General features: G+C 43.5%; 1 protein-coding gene across 2 annotated transcripts in view; it reads left to right on the forward strand.

Annotated features, from left to right (window-relative positions):
* Positions 1 to 2,954: 2,954 nt before the first annotated feature.
* The window catches only part of FOXJ2 (forkhead box J2), a 34,106-nt gene continuing 21,014 nt past the window's right edge, over positions 2,955 to 16,046 (forward strand). For both annotated transcript variants that reach the window (XM_027818024.3, XM_037912934.2), the window contains exon 1: positions 2,955 to 4,383. The gene's annotated coding sequence lies outside the window, so the exon portion shown is untranslated. The remainder of the gene's footprint in view (positions 4,384 to 16,046) is intronic.

A 16,046-nucleotide genomic window follows, 5' to 3' on the forward strand; every position in this document is an offset into this window, starting at 1 on the left:
CAGCCCCCTGCTATTCCAGTCCTGGGCTCCCCACACAGCTCTGCCAATGCCCCTCAGTCCTGCTCTGCAGCTCCCCTGCTATTCCAGCCCTGGGCACCCCACAGCGCCTGGCCAATGTCCCTTGGCCCTGCCCTGCAGCCCCCTTTTCTCCCCTTGGGTGAAAATATGTCTATGCAACTGTGGATGGTTAAAGAGGCTAGATATTTTATATCCCGGAGATATGAGAGTCACATAGGTATATGGTATGGGACCACATATGAGAGCTGTGTGTTATATACAGCAGGAAAATGTAAATTTATCACATTGTGGTGAGGTGGTCAATTATTATATGGAACAAGGCATTTGGAGTGGAGCCTGGGGAGCTGCAGAAAAGATTATCATTTGGAGGAGGTATTCTTTCATTATCATTTATGTTATTAAATGGTCATCTTTTATTATATTCAGTGGAGGACATAGATTATTTCAGGTGGGGATTATCACTGGAAAATGAAATTGTCCCACAGGAAAATAAGAGGTAATCACGGGGGTCATGAATTATTCTAAGGGGGTATGAAATTATTTTGGTTATCTTAAAGGGGTATATTAGATTATAAAATACAAAATTATGAAATTAACATATGGGATATATTATGCCAGAAAGGCATATATTGTGTTTGTGAAATTATTACTCAGGATATGTGGCTATCACAGTGCAGGGTATAAGATTACCACATGGGAGGATGTATTGCACCAAAGGAAAATAATTTAGCATATGAGGAGATAGGATTTTGTCACATGAAACTTTATGTGTTGAGACACAAGAAACTATACAGGTAAGAGATGGCACTTGGAGACATAGGGGCCTAAAATTAGATTTGTAAATGCATGTTTAGGTATTGACCTCAGTGAGACCTATTGGGCGCTTAGCATTTTTGCAAATCAGGCAAGTACCTAAACACGGATTTAAATTGCCCAATTTTAGGCTCCTATTTCTGAAAATCTTGGTCAAGATTATCACCCAAAGAATAGATGGCGCTAGCCAATATATTGCATAGGGATATACAGTATGTATTTCCACATGGTAGTATGAGATTTTAACAAGGAAGAATGAGACTGGGGAACATGGTATTTAGGAAATTTTCATTTGTACATTTTTTCAGGAATAGTAAAGTAAAGCCCAGAGAAACGTGGTTTTGAAAAACTACAGTTAGGGGGAGATAAAAATATTAGAGGTCACATTAGATTACAAAGGTTCCTGTTTACCACTACTGTTAATGGTGAATAAGAAAACAGGCCTTCATTGGCCAGGATGTAGAAATTAACCACCATCCCACTATCAAAAGCTGTGGGGTCCTGACTGCCAAAAACAAAGCCACCTCCCATACCTCTCTGGATACCAGAAACCACAAGTGCTGACCATCCATCTGTCAAAATCTCCAGCTTTCCCGGATATATTCACCATTGAGTCAAGTGTTTTCTACATAAAAATCTGTGACAACTTGAAAATGTAGAGGCATCATAAATTGAATTTAATATAAAAATAAATCACACAAGGACTACTCTATTCTTTTTCTGTCTCCATCTGTTATCTCTTGTTTTACACTTAGATTGTAAACTCTTTGGGGGCAGAGACCATCTCTTTGTTCTGTGTTTGTTCAGTACCTTGCACAATAAGGTCTGGGAAGGAAGGAAGATTATTACACTGGCTGGGATTTGATGGAGGGGATTACCACAAGATTTAGAGGGTTAGGAAATTTATCACCTGGATTGAGGGTTGATTATCATATGAGTTGAGGCCCCCATAAGGCCATGGGAGATTGTCAAACTGGGCCACTAGGTGGAAGGTTGGGAGCAGGTTATCAAATAGGTTTCAGAGTCAGGTTATCAAATAGTTTGTGGGGATTCTTACCAGTTTTGATGAATGGTTTTGGGGAGATAATCACATGGTAGTGTTAAAAGATTATCTCACATTGAGGGGATATCACCAGAGGATCAACAGGCACAAAGGCTCAGGGATGGTAAGAGATCATTATGAACTGGGACATTACATGGGTTGGGTGAGGTTATCACGCATATCTGAATTATCTCACTGAGATAAAATTATCATCTGGGTTGGAGGGACATTATTACATGTGGGATTGCAGGAAAGTTATTATATGTGGAATTGGGGTGTGTAATGGACTGGGGTGTGTAAACGATCTTGGGGGAGTTATTACTAGGCTTAGCAGAATTTTTTAAAATAATTTTGATGGATAATATCAGTATTTATTTTAAAGCATTTTTTAGATTTTTATTCAAAAATGTACAGCTGTGGGAAATGGGGGGGGTAATAGTATTTAATGAAAGTAGATGCTGAGATTCAAGAAGTTAAAGCTTTATAACCATTTACAACTAATTGTCAACATCACATGTCAACATATACACATTTCATTAAATCAAACTCTTAATAAATTGACAAGTAGCATTTGTTTTACTTTGCCTAGCTGAACATTTTTATTATTATGGATGGAAATATTTTTTCATTGGTTTGTGTGTGTGTGTGTACCGTGAAATTGACATTTACTAACATTTACTGATAAAAATCTAATCTTTCCAAGGCTGGTTATTGCCTGATTGTGTGTGTTAGTGTGATTGAGAAGATGATCGTGTAGGGGGAATATTACGTGGGTTGGGATTACGGATCGGGGCGTTATACCCCAAACGGATTGCGGGAGTTATTTTCCAGGTGGGTTTAGGAAATTATTCCTTCGGGGGGGTTATTCCTTGGGGGGGGGGGGGTTAAGGGGGTTATTCCCCATGCGGGTGAGGGGGTTATTCCTTGGGGGGGGGGATTAAGGGGGTTATTCTCTCGGCGTGTTGGGGGGTGGTTATTCCCGGGCTAGGCTGGGTAACCCTCTCTCTGGGAGCCTCCTTAACCCAGGGAGGCGGGGGCGGCCGCGGCCGGGGGGAGCCGGGGGAGGCGGAGCGGAGGCCGGGGAGGAGCCGGGGCCTGCAGTGGAGCCGCAGCCCGGAGCAGCCGGAGCAGCAGCCGCAGCAGCCGTGGGAGCGGCGGGGCCCGGGAAGACTCAGCGCCGCCCGGACGGGGCCCCCCGCAAGGAGCCCGGGGAGACCCCCAGGGACGGGCCCGAGGCCCGGCGGGAGGTGGCGGAGGCGGCCGCCCGGCCCCGCTCAGGCCCAGGAGCCGCCGCGGCCTCCAGTGGCAGCCGGGCCCGGGCGAGAGGAGCCGGGGCCTGGGGAGGGGGAAGCCAGGGACCGCCACCAGCCAGCCCGGGGTGACAGCCCCGTCCCCCGCCGCGGGAGAGACCCCACAACCCAGCCTGGGGAGAGGGCCTCATAGGCAGCTCCCTGATCCCCAGCCACGGGGCAGAGACTCCGATCCCCAGCCCCAAATATCTGCCAAGCGGCGGACACAGCCCACTGACCGGGCCGAGACCCCCTGCAGCCCCCTACCCATCCGGGGTGGAGCCACCCTCGGCTCCCCAGGACCTCGTCAGAGGGCGCAGAGACACCCTCCCCCATCCCTCCAGATCTAAAATAGACAAGGAGACGCCCCCTCCCCCATTTCTCCCAAGCCCAGCCAGACAGTCAGTGGGGAACCTCCAGGAGAGAGACCCCTTAGGTCCATCAGGGACAGAGCCGGCCCTCAAATACTTAGCCAGAAAGAAGCAAAGCCCCAAATAGTTACCCAGTAATTAATTAACACCCACTCAGTACCCAACAAGAAAGCAAGGCCCCAGGGAGAGACACCCCTCACCGACTGGCAGTGCCCACTGTAGGTAACAGAGTTCTAGATACCAAGCTGGCAAGGGGCACTCCCCCCTGGAAGAGGAAATATCCCCGGACTTCCATAAAGAGACTGTCCTAAATATCCCACGTAAAGGGGGGGAGAAACACCTACCAGCCAGCCACCAGGAAAGAGAAAAGAGACTTCCCTGAAATATCCACAGAGTTAGCAAGAGGAACTCCCTCAGAGAAGGGGGAGATTTGCCTGCCCCAAAAGGGGACGTGAACCTACAGGGAAGAGAAAAGGGACCCCCAATTAGGGAGGGAAGGGGGAATTGATCTCCCATATAACCAGAGAGCCAGTGGGGAGAAGAAAACAGTATTTTCCAGGAGTGACACCCCTTAAATAGGTAGCTATTAAAGAAGAGAGAAAGGAGAAGATCCGTATCCTAGGATACCACCAGCAGTTTAGGGGGCAGACAACCCCAAGCAGATCATTCTACCTCTCAGGGTCCTGATTTCATCCACAACCCCCTCCCTCTCAAAATCTGAAGAAGATCTTGGAATAGCTGGCAGCAATGCTCTGAGGATGGAGTCCAGGGGAGGAGTGTGAAGGGCAGCACCCCAAAAACCAGTGCCGGAGATAACTCCCCCCTCCCTACAGAAAATCTTCCAGACAGAGTGAGTGACCACATTACATCACCTCTCTTTTCCCCACAGTTCTCCTTCTGTCTATTCCTCTCTATCCTTCACGCTTCCCATGTCTTTTCTCTTCTGTCTATAGCTCTCTCCATCTTCTCTCTGTCTTCCCATTTCTGAATTCTCCCCACCCTTCTTTCTCAGTGTGCCTTTCTCCATCTTTATTTCTGGAATTAATTGTCTCCTTTTATTCATTATAAAGAACCGGCCTGATTTTCTTTCCAGTGCATTGCTTTTTGGAGACCCTAGCCTCAGGGAATTGTATCCAAGTCCCTCTGGCATTCCCCGTCAGTCATTAGTGTATTGACTTTATTGTGGACTCAGCCTTCATCATCACTGACATGGAATACATTTCTGTCATCCAGTGGGCAATATGGAGGATCGTGTTGATTTAAAAGACTGGGGAGAGGGAGGGTGAATCCTAGCATTGGTGCCCTAGGGGTGTGTATCATGCAATGCTCATGAGGCTATGTGTGTGAATCTTGCTGCTAGTATCCTAGGGGTTGCAGAAACCCACTGTGCTTGGGACTGGGAGTTGTTTGAATATCAGTATTGGTACTCTCGGATGTAGATCCCACTGTACGCAGGGGCGCTATGGGAATGATTGGGCGCTATGGGAATTGGTGCCCTTTGGTGTGAATCCCATTGTACCCCGGGGCCTGGGGATGAAAATTTCAGGGGTAGTATTGGTGGAACCCACTTTCAAAACTAAGAGGATCCATTCCATTGCTACTATCCTTCACATGTGACTCCTGCTCTATTTAGGGTCTGGGAATGTGAATCCTGATGCTTGTGTCGTGGGGTACAGGCCCTGCTGTCTTGTGAAAATGGGATCGTTAAATCCCACCCCAAGGGAGCCCTCTGACACTAGCACAGTGCTCCCTCTCCTTCCCAAGAAAACACAGTTGCCCTGGGTCATTCACTGGGAAATCAAGTCCAAAAGAGACATCACCTCAAAAGAGACTAATGCAGATTCCTTTAGCAGATCCAGCACCCCAAAGACAATCCCATATAAATCCCAGGCTGAGGTATCCCTTTCCCTGTTCAAGATACTGGCACAAGTTTATTCTCCTGAGACAGTTGCAAGGAAATCCAAGGCCAAAGGATCCCTTGCTCTGACAGATACCAACTCAGACTCCAGGAGGAAAATACATACTAACAGGGAAATCCAAGAATGAGGATCGAGAGGGATTCCTTGGTGTAACTGGACAGTAAGCTCACAGAAAGGAGTGTGAGGTCACCCCCAGATGACTCCCCACCTTTGCCATTGCATTTTGACCTCTCTGTGATTCTTAGCATGGCGCAGTGGATTTTACAAAGGGGGACTGAAACCATAATGTTTGTGTTCTGGGGGTACTATAAGATGCCCTCCCACTTGTTGCTCTCTAGTTTTGCAGTCCATCTGCTTTGAGTAGAATACATTGTCTCGTGCAAGGAAAGCAATAAGTGAGGCATTTTGGCCTTCGTACGCTCAAAGGGATTTACTGACTCTTCCTGCTCTTGGGGTTAATTTACCTTCTTCTGCCCCAGCTCTTACAATAATGACTTGACATTTTTCTAGTGCCTTTGGTTCAGTCGGATGCCACAGCGTTTTACTGAATGTGTATGCCAGCCTTGGAAAATTCTTCTTGTTCACAGCAAGTAATATTTTGAAGGGTGTATAAAAGATTTGTATTTTAATTCTTGTCTGTCATCGTGATAAAGGATGAGTTTTTAGATTTTGTGGCTGAACTGGTAAATATGACAATTTTGCAAGGCGGAATTCTGTGTGGGGCCTGTGCGTAATTGTTTGTGATTTATTCATTAATTGCTGACAGAGTACTCAGTGCTGTTCTAGACACACAAATTAAGACAATCTCTGCCCTGAAAAGCTTGCAGTCTGAAAGACAGATATGCAGAAGCCAGGACATGCTGGTAAATCCAGGGGAGGGAGTAATTTGAGGGGTGTATGGTTTGCTGGGTTTTGTTGTTGTTGCTACTTATTTACGTGAATTGGGCCAGGGATGGTCTTAATACTTAGTCCGGCCTTTGAGTGAAGGACACTGGACTAGATAACCTCTCGAGGTCCCTCCCAGTCCTATGATTCTACAGTTCTATGATTGTTAACCCAAAGCTGAAATGCTGCTCCCTCTGGGGTGGAATGATGTAGCCCCAAGGATGTTACATAAAGGTGTAAGGTGGGAGGGGAAGGGAAGAATATTATTTATCTCCATAAATGTGCAAGGTGTTCTACAGACAAGTAACAGGTCTATGTCCTTCGGAATTTAACCAAGACTTTCAAACCTGGGTGCCAGTCAGGCTTCTAAATCCATCTAAATAAGTGACCTGATTGTCGTAAGTGTCCATCAGCCCACAGTTGACATCAGTGAGAGCTGCTAGGTGCTCAGCAGTTTGAAAATGAGGCTACTTATTTAATTGCCTGAATATAGACTTAGAAGCCTAAGTTCAGGCACTCGGGCTTGAAAGTCTCGTCTTTACAGTATGAGCAGTATAATCCTTTGAGGTGCTGAGTGTCCTCAATTTCCAAGGAAGTCAATGAGAGTTGAGGGTACACAGTACTTTTCGAGGTCAGGCCCTAAATAAGATTTCACATTAAATGAGGGAGATTAAAAGGGTATGGCAGGACAAAGGTTACCTAAATGAATGATAGCATATAACATTCGTCTCATCGCATGCCTTGTTAGTTCCTTGGATTTTGTGTTAAAATCCATGGTTTTATGGACAGTACCTGGGATCAGGATAAGGGGTCAGGCAATATCATATTGAACTGAAATAGCAGGGGCAATTTAAGGAAGCTGAATGTTAATACCCAATTTGGAATCTGGTTGCGACCCCTAATTCTTGTGGAAATTATTGAATTGAGGGAGGTGGGACACTTGTAAACTCAATTTTTTTGCTTTAAGAAATGTTACTGACCTTGAATGCTAGAGGCTGTTCCTTGGTTCTCTTTTTAACCCCAGGGGCCACAGCAATGCAGGCATCTTCGGTACACCACCCCCACCAATGGACCTCATCCCTGGCCTTGTGTACCTGTATTGGGGAGTTCAGTCTCCGTGACCTGTTCAGACCTTTGGCCTCCGCTGAGAATGTCAGCGGGGAGACCTATTAATGCCGTTTGTGACGTGGGCATCTGTCCATGAAGAACTGGACTAAGACAAGTAATTCATTTCCCCAATTCTCCCCAGCAATCATCAAATCCCCCTAACCTAGGGCCAGATTGTAATCATTATCTTACCGGCAGAGCCCTGTGAGTTCTACAGCTGCAGCATAGTGCTTCAGAATCTCAGCTTTCATTTTAAAATAAATTATATTTCTAGGCCTGATGATTTTGAAGATAACCTTGAAAACAGGAATCAAGCGTTTGAATCTGCAAAAGCTACTGATTCAGGCTCTAAGAAGTGTGAACTGCCCATTCGTCTCTATTGGATGTTAACCCAGAAATTTAAAGATAACCATTTAAATGTCAATAATCACTAACTATTTCACTGCTGATTATTTAAGAGAAACATCCAGCTAATGTGCTCGTCCCATTCCCAAACTGCCTCCCACACCTCCCTACGTACCAATAGCCCCAACTGTTCCCTGTCCGGCTCTCAAAATCTTCAGCTTGCACTATGAAAATGTCTATGATACAGTTATGCACTGTAAGTACAAAAATCTGTGGCATATTAAAAAAGTGAAAATGTGGAGACAGTTTAAAATAAATTGCATTTAATGTACAAATGAATAACACAGGGGAGACTGTCCTGAATACACTATTCATTTTCATACTTAACTCATTTTAAAATGGAGGTTTTTTAAAATGTAAATGAAGCTGGTGCAGAATATCCAGAAGGGCTCAATCCAGAGACCTTGTAGCAGAGTTCAGGACCATCTTCTTAAGGAATTCTTGGGGCTTTATTGAAATGTGAAAGGCTTATTTTCCATTGCCCCATCACAACATGGGGCCTGATTGGGATTGGTGCCCTAGAGGTGAAAGACTCAGTATCCTATTGCTGCTGCTAGTTATCTGTTTTCCTCTGCTGATTCTCATTCCATGTCAGCACTCTCCTCAAATCCCTTCAGTGGCTTCCTATCTGTTATTGCATCAAATTTAAGTTCTGCTTCTGCACCTTTAAGGCGCAGCACATTTTCACCCCACCTACATCTCTGCTCTGATTTCCTCCTACTCTCCTGCACTCCTCCCAGTTCTCTCTTTACTGATCTCTGCATCTCTTTTTTCCACTCTTCTTTGGGCCTTCTATCCTGCTGCTCAGTATGCCTAGGACACTCTCCCTGTCCTCATATGCCAAGCATCCTCCATCTCCTCCTTAAAACCCATTTCTTCCAGGAATCTTTCCTAGCTGCACTGCACTGGGCCCCTCATCAGTGGTCTTCCACACTGGTGTTGTGATTCTGTCTTGGCTTTGCCTTTGTTAGATCATATGCTTATGGGGGCAGGGACTTTGTTTTATTTTGGGTTATATCAAATACCACGTCCATTAATGCAGATGTATAATGAATAATCATTCTGATTCTGCTGAATTATCCAGTCTTACCAGCATGGGATAGTAGTGCTTTAGAGGGGAAAGGCGCCATAATCTCTCTGACTCATCCAGTCTCCCACCCTTCCTGTTTAACTGCCCCTCCACGTGTGGCTTGGCTGTAGCCGGTGATCTAGCATTAAAACCAAACAGAGATGAAATAATCTGCCTAAAAATCTCTTCTAGGTCTCTTGACCTCCAAAACACTCCCTAGAAAAGGTAAGCCTAGTGTATAGAGCACTGGACTGGGACTCAGGAGATCTGGATTCTCTTCTAAGCTGTGCCACTGTGGGGACCTTGAGCAGATCACTTCCCCTTTCTGTGCCTCAGTTTCTCCACCAGTAAAATGTGAGGAATGAAATGAATTGATCCTTTATAAAACACTTTGAAACACTTTGAAATGTAAGGATGAAATGTGCTTCCTAAGAGCTAGGGGGTATTATTATTCCAGATCTATCTAAGGTAATGAATATGAGAAAAAACCTTGTGAAATTAAACAAAAAGCCTTTCAGACCTTCCTTATGCATCATGAAGGAGCAAATAGCGGGCATGGACTCAGTTTTTTTCCTTTGCAGGTCATCTGTAAGCTGAAAGGCCCCATAGCCTGTCTGTAGTTTTAAGTTGTTTAAGTTGTTTTAAACTAAAGTAAACTAAACTAGTTTTAAGTAGTTTAAATATGTTTTAAATTGACTTAAGCAAAGATATTCTGGGTCTCCTGAAACCTATCTCCTTAACATCTCCAGTCACCTTTTCTTGGCCAAGTCTTAAGGGTCTCTATTCCTCCTCTTGTCCTCTCTTGACTTTTGTGTGTCTGTCCTCTCCTGGTTCCCCTCCTAATTGCTCTGGTCATTCGTTCAGTGTCTTTTTCACTAGGCTGACCTCTTCCCTTCTCCCCTTTTCCATAAGGATACCGCAGGGCTCCATCCTTGGCTCACTCCTCCTGTCTTCTGTACACACTCTTTTAGTGATCTCATCTATTCAGTTGGCTTCACTACCATCTTTATGCCAGTGACTTGCAAATCTACCTCTCCACTCCTGACCAGTCTTCCTCCATCCAGTCGTACATCTTAACTTGTCTCTTGGACATCTTCCCTTGGATGACTCAGTACCAACTCAGCATGGCCAAAACGGAACTTTGAACTTCCTTCTGAAACCATCCCCATTGTCTCTCCCCCCCCGCTCCACCCCGTCCCTTTTTTACAACACCGCCACACTTCTATCACCCAGACTCACAATCTGTGTATCCTTTCTGACCACTCCCGTTCTTGCCCCACAAATGTAGGTTGTGTCCATATCCTGCTGTTTCTTCCTCCTTAACCTAAGATCATCCATTTCTCTCTATCCACACAGCTAAAATTCCTGTCCAGGCCCTCTTCATCTCCCATCTTGACTGTTGCAGCCACTTCCTCACTGGCCTCCTTGAAACAACATCAGGCCCTGCAGAACACAGCTGTTAAAATCATCTCCCTGGCTTGTTGTTCTCGCCATATCATCCTCCTCTTCAAATCCATCTGTTGGCTCCCCATTGGTCCACCCCATCACGTTCAAGCTTCTTGTCCTCACTTACTGCCGTTCGCAATTCTGTGTCTCCCTTCTTATCTGCTCTTATCTTCTATTGCGTCGATGCCAACATAAGAATGGCCATATTGGGTCAGATCAGTGGTTCATCTAGCCCTGTCTTCCGACAGTGGCCAATGCCAGGTACTTCAGAGGGAAAGAAGAGAACAGGCAATCATCGAGTGATCCGTCTCCTGTTGCCCATTCCCAGCTTCTGGCAAGCAGAGGCTAGAGACACTTCAGAGCATGGTTTTGCATCACTGCCCATCTTAGCTAATAGCCATTGACAGACCTATCCTCCACAAACTTATCTAATTCTGTTTTGAACCCTGTTATAGGCTTGGCCTTCATAACATTCTTTAGCAAGGACTTCCACAGATTGACTGTGCATTGTGTGAAGAAATACTTCCTTTTGTTTGTTTTAAACCTGCTACCTATTAATTTCATTTGGTGGCTCCTAGTTCTTGTGTTATGAGAAGGAGTAAATGACACTTCCTTATTTACTTTCTCCACACCAGTCATGATTTTATAGACCTCTATCATATCCCCCCTTAATCGTCTCTTTTCCAAGCTGAAAAGTCACAGTTGTATTAATCTCTCCTCATATGGACGATGTTCCATATCCCTAATCATTTTTGCTGCCCTTTTCTGTACCTTTTCCAAATCCAGTATATCTTTTTTGAGATAGGGCAACCAGAACTACATGCAGTATTCAAGCTGTGGGTGTACCATGGATTTATATAGAAGCAATATGATATTTTCTGTCTTATTATCTGTCCCTTTCCTAAAGATTCCCTACATTCTGTTAGCTTTTTTGACTGCCGCTGCACATTGAGTGGATGTTTTCAGAGAACTATCCATAATGACACCGAGATCTCTTTCTTGAGTGGTTACAGCTAATTTAGACCGTATCATTTTATATGTATAATTGGGATTATGTTTTCCAATGTGCATTACTTTGCATTTATCAACATTGAATTTCATCTGCCATTTTGTTTCGCAGTCACGCAGTTTTGTGCGATCCCTTTGTAACTCTTTGCAGTCTGCTTTGGACTTAACTATATTGAATAGCTTTATATCATCTGCAACTTTTGCCACTTCACTGTCTACCACTTTTTCTAGATCATTTATGAATATGTTGAACAGTATTGGTCCCAGTACAGACCCCTGGAGAAACACCACTATTTACCTCTCTCCATTCTGAAAACTGACCATTTATTCCTACTCTTTGTTTCCTATCTTTTAACCAGTTCTTGATCCATGAGAGGACCCTCCCTCTTATCCCATGACGGCTTACTTTGCTTAAGAGCCTTTGGTGAGTGACCTTGTGAAAGGCTTTCTGAAAATCTAAGTACACTATATCCACTGGATCCTCCTTGTCCACATGCTTGTTGACCCCCCTCAAAGAATTCTAGTAGAGGCATGATTTCCCTTTAAAAAAACCATGTTGATGTTTCCCCAGCAAAACCTGTTCATCTACATGTCTGATAATTCTGTTCTTTACTATAGTTTCAACCAATTTGCCAGGTACTGAAATTAGGCTTACCAGCCTGTAATTGCCAGGATCGCCTATGGAGCTTTTTTTAAAAATTGGCATCACATTAGCTATCCTCCAGTTATCTGGTATAGAAGCTGATTTAAATGATAGGTTACATACTACGTGACCAATATCACCACCTGTTTGTTCTCTTCTTCCAGAAACATTCCATGTACTTACTTCCACACCATACTTGTGGAATGCCTTCCCTAGTCTAGCCAGTCCATAAAGCCGTTACCTTATCCTCCTTCAAATCCCTCCTCAGCTCATTTCTACCATGATACCTACAGGAAACTGCCAACCTGTAATGGCCAAGCAGGGCCCAGTGAGGATCATATATTTATGTGTTTATATATTTAAAAATTATTCATAAAGTTCAGATTATCAGTTTATTACCCTCATCCTCCCTCCCTGTTTCCCTTATAGAGGAGGAGGATAAAAAAGAAGAGACTGGAGAAGTAGAGACACCCTGCCACCCCACCCCCCAAAGCAACCAGGAAGATGAGGGACCCTGTCACAGTGGTCAGGAGGCTCTGTGGGGTGGGGAAAAGAGAAAAGGCTCCTTCCAGCATCTAGAGGGGACTGGAAGGGGGATTTAAGATCTTATCAGACAGCTACTATTGAGAAGATGGTATGAAAAATGTATCCCCTTAGGAGTCCAAAACTGCAGGATGCAGAATTCCCATTAGAGATTCTAGCTTTCCAGCCATAGAGAGTTGTTAAGAGGTGTAGGCTTTCCACTAGAACATTGCTTCTTGGCCTTGCTGTTGGCCATCCTCCTCGTAGGTTTCATATAAACTTTTGGCTAGGAAGTCTGGCTAATGGATGTTGGGTGTTATGCCTCCCAAAATCCAATTTGTCAAATATGCTTCTTTTAATTAATTAGAGTGACTTTACCTGGATCATAATAAAAACAAAAATAAAAAGACAGAGAGTCCTTATTTACAAGCTACATCTAGCATCCCTTCATTCCTACATTCAGTCTCCAACTCAGCTCCAGCGCATCTGCTTCCAAACTCCTTGGGCAACCACATGCAGTGAACACATTCCACAATGTCTAAGTAATCTTAGCAGTAGAAGTGTTTGTCATATGTCCTTCTGTCCATCTAGAAGACCATTTGCTTATTATGTGCAAAATGAACATGGAATCTTTGCCAAGTCTTAGGCTATGTCTACGCTACCACTTAGGTCGGTCTAATTTATGTCGCTCAGGCCATCCCCCTGAGTGACATAAGTTACACCAACCTAAGCACCAGTGTGGATAGTGCTGTCGGGGGAGAGCTTTTGCCCCTGACATAGGTACTGCCATTCATGTGGGATGAATTAAGTTGCCGGGAGAGCTCTCTCCTGTCAGCTTTGAGCGGCTGCCCTAGAGCACTTACAGTGGCGCAGCTGCACCACTATAAACGCTCTCATATAGCCGGAGTAACCAACTTCTATGGACGGTGTGGAACGGTTTGTGACTTGTGTTGGTGACTACTTCAGAGTTCACATTGACTAATCGCTTTCAGTGTTTTGTTCAAAGCCTGGCCACCAAAATCAACTTCTAGTCAGATTTTCATTTTCACTATGCCGGGGTGAAGTTCACGTAACTCAGCCAGGCTCCTACTGTGTAAGCCTTGTATTACTGTTGTTGTACCCCTTAGTGATCAGTCATTTTTCACTGACAAATCTGTTTGTTACAAGAATTAGAACTAAATTTCTCCTATATGACCTGTCCTGCAGAAAGAGTATATTACATTATTTTAACCCAATAGGTCTTTTCATTTCTGTGGCTATCTTTTTTTTGCACTAATGGGAAGATCTTCTGTGTGGGTGATTCTGAACAGTGATCCACTTCTGATTCTGTCTCTAATTTCAGAGGCAATATGGATAGTGTATCAGTGTTAGCATGTGCTGTACTGAAGATTTACACTTGATATTATACTGATATGCAACTAAGATTAAAACCCATCTCTGCATCCTGGATGCTTCTAAGCCTGGAATACCTTCTTTTGGAATTACTTTTCCTATCAGAGGTTTGTAATTGGTTTCCAAAGTAAATTTCATTCCAAATAAGTACTCATAAAATTGAGTTACTCCAAAAATAATACCAAATGCCTCTTCCTCAGTATAAAAGTAATTGTTCTGTTAATGTTCTTGAAGCAAATGAGGTAAATTTCTCTTGCTCATCTTTGCAATTGTGTGAAATTACAGCTTCTACCTCTACTGGTGAAGAATCACTTAGTAATAGTGAGGAAAGCTCTGGATTAAAATGTACCAGCACGGTAGAACTCCTCAATGTGCATCTCCAAAAGCCTTATTTTGTCTTTTGCTCCAAACCATTTTACATTTTTTTCTGTAACAGTGAAAACATTAGGCTTATTGTATATATATATTGGGATAAATCTTTTATAGTAGTTTTAACAAAGTTAAAAATGACCTCAGCTGTTAAGCATTTTTAGGTAGAGCCATGTTCTCAGTAGCATTTGTTGTTTCTTGTAAGGGTTGTGTTGTCTTCCCCTGCACCTGTGCTGGGCCGTAAATAAGCAACTTGGTTATTTTTCTTAACTTTAAGACCACATTTTTTGCAAAATCCCTTTAGCGTTTCTCAAGTGTTCCTCTACATTTCTACCATATGTCTAAATAGCTGACAAGAAAATAAAAACCTTGGTGAATTTGATCTATTCTTTTTTTTTTTTTTTTTAAATCTGGCAGGTCACTGTCTACACTGAATGGTAGCCTTTTGTGCCTATACAGCCTTTTATATGTCTCCATAGTAAGGATATTTTAGAATCTGGCTCTAACATGACCTCTTGATATGTTTGAGGCAAGTCAAGCTTTGTAAACTTTACCCTTCTTGACAGTTTAGCACGTAAATCCTGTGGTTTTGGAATTGGATTCTGATCTGCTTGCAACCTGGGGCTTATGATGACTTTATAGTCCCCACAAATCCTCACACTTCATCAGTTTCAGGAACACACACAGCCATTCACTAAATTCAGCAGATGAAATTATTCCCTGCTCCTGCAATTCTTCTAATTGCCTTTCTGCGGGTTCTCACAAAATATAAGGCACCAGATGAGCCTTAAGAAATGTTGGTTTGGCCTTTTAAAAATACATTCTGTTATGCCTTTCACTAAACCCGTGACTGTACCAAAAATAGATTTTTCTTTTTCTTTCGCCACCAGACCTAACTAGTGGTATACTTTATGTTCTTGAGCCAGTTTGTGCCAATTAGAGAAGGTCTGTATCCTAATATAACAACAATAGTAACAGCAAACAAGTACCCCAGTAGTTTACATTTATTTGCAGACATCCTAAAACTTTGATTGTCCCTTGATTATAGCTTTAAAGTGCTGTGTTAGTTTCTCTTAGTGTAACATTAGCAAATTTCCCATTCAAAAAATCAAAACTACTGCATTACTTTTATCCATCTGCATGAACACAGAATAAAACATTTGAATCCCTTCAATCTTGCACTACAAACAGCTCCAAGTAGCCATCTTGTTATGGACAGGCTCAGAGTTTGTAACAGGCTCCTCTGTATTTGCTAGTTGGTGTACTTCATGCTTGTAGGTGACAATAACTTCCTTTTGTTGAATTCCTTTCTCCTCTGTAGTTTATGGGCAGCACAAGCTACATGTCCTCTGTAACCACATCTCCAGCACTTCAGCTTGTTGGAAAAAATATTACTCTGCTTGCTGGGTTAGTCCTAAACAATGGAACCACCGACTCCTGGGTACAGTGATTCCTGACAACTCCTTGCCCTGTGGGCTGGGCTTTCCTTTTTCCATGTGGCATGTAGACAGAAGTGCACTCTCAAACTGCAGTGCTTTCTTTTGGCTGACTCAGATACCAGTAGCGTGACCACCACTCCTTCCAAGTTAAGTTTCATTTGTGAACAATACCCAGCAGCCTCTCTCTTCATTTTGGATTTCTAGTTCCAGAAACAAAGCAATTTCCCAAGTCTCACAGATAGTTACCAATATGGCAGGTTATAGATGGTGATTTGAGACTAGCCAGGAAATCAGATATGCTTTTTCCTT

This window comes from Chelonia mydas, chromosome 1 (genome assembly GCF_015237465.2).
Source record: "Chelonia mydas isolate rCheMyd1 chromosome 1, rCheMyd1.pri.v2, whole genome shotgun sequence".
Lineage (NCBI taxonomy): Eukaryota > Metazoa > Chordata > Testudines > Cheloniidae > Chelonia > Chelonia mydas.